This window comes from Lygodium microphyllum, chromosome 4 (genome assembly GCF_053477565.2).
Source record: "Lygodium microphyllum isolate KBCC chromosome 4, Lygodium_microphyllum_v1.1.10, whole genome shotgun sequence".
Taxonomy (NCBI): Eukaryota; Viridiplantae; Streptophyta; class Polypodiopsida; order Schizaeales; family Lygodiaceae; genus Lygodium; species Lygodium microphyllum.
Genome location: NC_141138.1, coordinates 110,378,012 through 110,383,210, shown reverse-complemented (window position 1 = coordinate 110,383,210; position 5,199 = coordinate 110,378,012).

Here is a 5,199-nt window from a genome sequence, read left to right as displayed (position 1 = left end):
GGGAGCTTTCGGTGCCCAATATATTTTCATTAGTCTTCTTGATATTCCTTTCTAGTTCATTTGCATTTCTCGGTGAGCTTCTTTCTCCGCTCATTCTTCTTTCTCGGTGAGCTTCTTTCTCTATGAATTCAATCTAAGTATGGCATCTAGAAGGTGCCCTTCTTGTTTAGTAAACTCCTACACCATCTATAGCTAAGGAGCTGACAAAAATTGGGAGCCCAAAACCTTTTGAAAAAATGATTGGATTACCATGCTGCCCTCTTGCAAGGACTCTCACAAGGTGAAAATAAGAAAAAGAGAGGATATAAAACATCACTGGAAGGGACGTATCATTGCTTTCAAATTTACGCATGAAGGGTGGTTTGTCAAAGTGCAACATGTTTACATGGCCAAGGATATGTACTTGCCTCGAAACGAACGTGTTTGCTAGCAAACACATTGTAAGTTTCCGTCTCAATGAGTACGAAATGGCAACTTGTGGAGAGCTTGAGTGAAACTTTCAATGTGATCCATAAGGCATTTGCAGACATTATCTATGCTAATAAGACCGTTGATTCTTTTAGTGAGAGAAGGTTTTTAATATATTATGCACAGTATGTGGTTCCCCTAGAGAAGGTATATATAGACATATTGAGGATTTTCCATTGCCAAGTCTCTCACTCTAAATTAGGAGATTCCTGATAAGGAAACAATGTATAGTTTAAAATTCAAAATATGTCAAGATATTCAAAAGTCCATGATAGCTCGAAGGATCTCAAGAAGAATACACATGTCATGGTTTATACCCTTGCATATCTTTATGGCCTACTTCAAAAAAGCAAATTTACAAAGGGCAAAGGTATCTTGGCTAAGTAGAAATTTTGCAGAAGCGAAACTAGACAACATAATAGGAAGACTTTGGAAATCTAGAGAGTATGACCATAAGGGCAATACTATGAGGTGTATTGGGGGTGTATTGTATGCCCCCAATCCTTGTCTTTGTCTTATAACATCGCACAAGAAACTCTTGCTTTGGGCTTCGATTATAGGAGATACAAACATAAACTAGACATTTGGATTCCCTTGGATTCTGATATAGATTGCATGCCCTTCAATCTTAAGGTGCAAGTTATAGCACATGAAGAAGAAAATGAGGTAAATGTCACTTCCAATTGGAGTCTTAAAGATGTAAGGGATACCTTAGAGCTGCTAGACAATACATCCCCTAAATATAAGTTCAAAGCAAATGGTAAATCAATAGGGAAAAGAGTTGAACGCTCTTTATCTTATATGGGTTGCTTGCCTCCCACAATCGTAAGCTTCGAGCCATAAATATGAAAACATTGATTACATTTACATAGGATAAAGAGCTTTTCATTGAATGAAGAGTTACAAAATTGAAGTGAAAATATACAAGGAAGCTTCTAGTTTCCGTTTGTATCTATTTGTCTTATTTTGGCTTTGTAACTTCTTCGTTACTTTTTACAAAGATATCTAATCTCCTTACAATGAATTTTTTCTTTGGTTTGTTGGAAGAATTTAACTTGGACAGGGGGCCTCTTCTCTTCAAACTGACAAGAAGATGGATGAGACTCCATAGGAGAATGTGTTTTATTTTTGGAGTTTACCTTTCTAGTCTTTCCAAATGACTTGCCCTTGCCCTTACCTTTACTCTTAGTTTGTGGAGGGGAGTAGGGGTCGACTAACATGATTTCCCTATCCAAAATCAACTCAATACATCACTCCCTTATCCACCATGTGTATGAATCGGGGTAATCTTGGCACTTCAATAAAAAATGTAATAAGTTGAAAAACTCAAAGATGGGTTCCTCAAAAAATAAACAATGTGAAAAATACTTACATTAACCCCATCTATCTTGAGTATCTTTGAATCTATTGTCCTACAAACATTTGAAATCACTCTTCATCCACAAGAATGCACATCACTTTGCAAGGGAAATTCTTATTGGAGAAAGCTATATGGTTTTTTAGGATCAGCAATATCCTCATATATGTTGTGCCCAAAAAGGTAGCCACGAGCCTGTCTCAGCACTATAAATGGAAACATGTTGCTAAAAAAACAATCAAAACAAATAAATAATAAACCAAAAAGCAAGTAGTATTCTATTCAACACACATTATTGATTGGCCATGGATACCACTAAGAGAGTACATGAGGATAATTTCTCTAGTGAGAATATCAATATATATGAGGGTCCAATATCCTCTGCAAAGTGAAATGTTAGTAAGAAATAAATACAACAAAGAAGTATACATTAAGCCCTTTGCAAAATTGCATATCTTTTTATGTAAGGAAAAAAAATATAGTAGTCCATGATTCAATCAAACATTTTGAAAAATATTTCTATCTTTGAACCAAATCTTGAAAACAATTCCACTGATAACAGTGGATCAACAATAAATATACTTTTGGAGATTTCTTGATTGAGAAAAGCAATCAACACCCTGAAACTAATAGCAAAAACAAAGGAGTGTTATTTGCAATGAACAGCAACATCATTCCATATACTAAAATTTTTGAGAGTCAAAATGCCTTACCTTATGCAACAAAAGACTACAAAATTGGACAATTGAATATTTTTTTTAATAAGCATGGATTTGTCCTCATGAGATATACTAAGATAGTTCTCTTCTAAAGAAGTGCAAGAGACATTCACAACCATTTGCCTATATAGCTCCCCCATTCTCTTCAGATTGATAGGACCAAGGACAACGATTTTCCTCTTGCAAACTTCATCCTCCAACTCTATAACCTCTTATGGTTTTTCTTGTTGGACAAGAGACATAGTCTTTGTTGGGTATAAATGTGTCACCTCCTCGATCACTGGTCCTTTTGCTTTCCTAGAAAATTTTGGTGGAACTTTAAGGATCTCAAAGGCTTTTTTATCAGTAGTAGGCAAGGGCCTCAATACCTTGTCGAACCTATACCTAATTTTGTTGACCATATTAAAGTCTTTGTTCATCAAAGTCACCCTATGAGCATGAGCAACAGCAAAGTAAGCATCATTTATAAAGTCAATAATGAAGTATTTAGTTTCCTCTCGAAGACAAAGTCTGGTTGCAAGCTGCCATTTCTTTTGCATACCAACTTCAGTGGACACCCTTGATAATCTATAAGAAATGTCCTTAACAACTCTAATAAAAGTTGCCTTTGGAATGGCATGTTGTGTAGCTCTTTGTGCCTTCTTTATCTCACTAAAACATTTCTGAACATAATAAAATCTAGACTTTCTCTTTCTCTTAGGCTTGGAAGCCTCTTCTCCATGACCAAAGAAGAGGGTCCAGGTTGCTCTATTTTCTTGTGAGGTGACCGCCAAACTCATTCCAAGGTGCACCTTTTTGTAGTCCATCAGTAGGTTTTCCAAATGACGCCACTCGACACTCCCTTGGAACATCATGGGGTTTGTCACTTAGACCCCACCAAGTCTACATTTGCAATAGAAGTATTCTGACTGAACCTGCTAGGATTGACCTAAATTTCCAAGTTCCTAAAATCAAACGGATCTCCTAACAGCCAGCTAATGTTAGTAATTTTGAGTTCCCACTTCTATAGGATTATTCGATCTGAAGCGGACTTGCCATTGTACTTAGTTCAAAGAGCATGGGAGACTGAGGGAAGTGTGGTACGTCAACCCTCTTGCCCATAAGGCAAATTTCCATTCCGGTCCCCCTAAAACAATGCAAGTCGATTCTACCTAATGACTAGTGTTGTCTTCCTATTTCAATTGCCAATTTAGAAAAGGTACAAACTAACTGGGACCACCCTACCGTTGGACGGACCTATCGAGGGTCACATCCACCCACTTTCCTTTGATGATGGAATCATCTTTAGTTTTTTAATTACATGTAGCACATTTATTGAAACATATACAACTAGCTTCCTTAATTAGTCCATTAAATCACATGTTCCTTCACGTAATTTATCTCATGGACACACATACAATTCAAACAATCCTTCAATAAAACAAACTTATTTATCATATTGAAAGTTTATTACAATTCCCATCTTTCTAACCCTACAAAAGATGCATAGAATTCCATGAGGGTATTCTACCCACCAAGATTTCACCCTTGTAACTAGTATTTAGGGTTCCTGGATCCCATCTTGGGTCACGAAGGGGCTCATCAAATTCTAGGAACAATGCAGGATTTACAGCCAGAGCTCCCCCTAGCACCCACATTTCCTATTGCCCCTACAAATAGAGACCTTTCACTATGGAGCCGGTCTAAGCCTCTCGAAGATATAACCATGACACCCTTGGAGTAGGGTCTCGCAGCTAGCTTGGGGGTAGCCTAGCGCAATCCTTCCTTTTATCTTGTTTGTCGATATTTTCAATCAAAGATCTAGATTCTAGCAAACACAAACGGTCCTTTCAAACATATATCAAATGATGCAATGACAATCACAACATCATGCAGCTCATAGCTTCACATAGCCAAGGTAGACCTTTTCCCAAGGTAACCTTGCATTCTAATGAGGATTCTCCTCCCCCCATAAAGAAGTGATGAGTACATTTCTTACAGCATGTTAAGCAAGGCATGAATTTTTCGCTTGGGGCTACCCAACATAAGAGAAATTCCTTAAAGAACTATATTGTGCTAATAACTTAACGAGATGACTTACAGATCCCTTTAAATAGAGTTTCACTTTTTAAGCGTTAGTCCAGCACTTAACCTTGTCATATTTGACAATAATTATAACAAGTTATTTACTAATCTCGAGTGCGCATAAAGTCATATGTGCAATATTCTCATTTGCATCATGATTCTATTATTTAAAGTCTCAATTAATCTAACTACAAATCATAGCGATTAATTGTTTATGCATGTACTAGTATGCTTTCTAGACGAAACTGTCAATTCGTATAAGTGTAAAATATAGAAGCTAATATTTTTTGTAATTATTTTATGTGGAAAAATAATAACCTAGTAATGAATAACCTGGTTTGGGATGATGACCTTGGAAATTTCATCTTTGCTCGCACTTGCATTCACCACACCCAATGTTTAGTTGGTAGTGACAACTCCGGCAATCTCGAGCACTCCACCTCATCACTTTGGAGACATCATTTGCAAGTGGATTCGAGAGATGAAGAATGAGGAATGAATTTTTGATGGGAGAGTGTAAGAAAAGATGGCTTAGTCGAAGATTGAGACAAGGGAAATTGAGCTAACTCTCTCCCTCGCAACCTCTCGGGG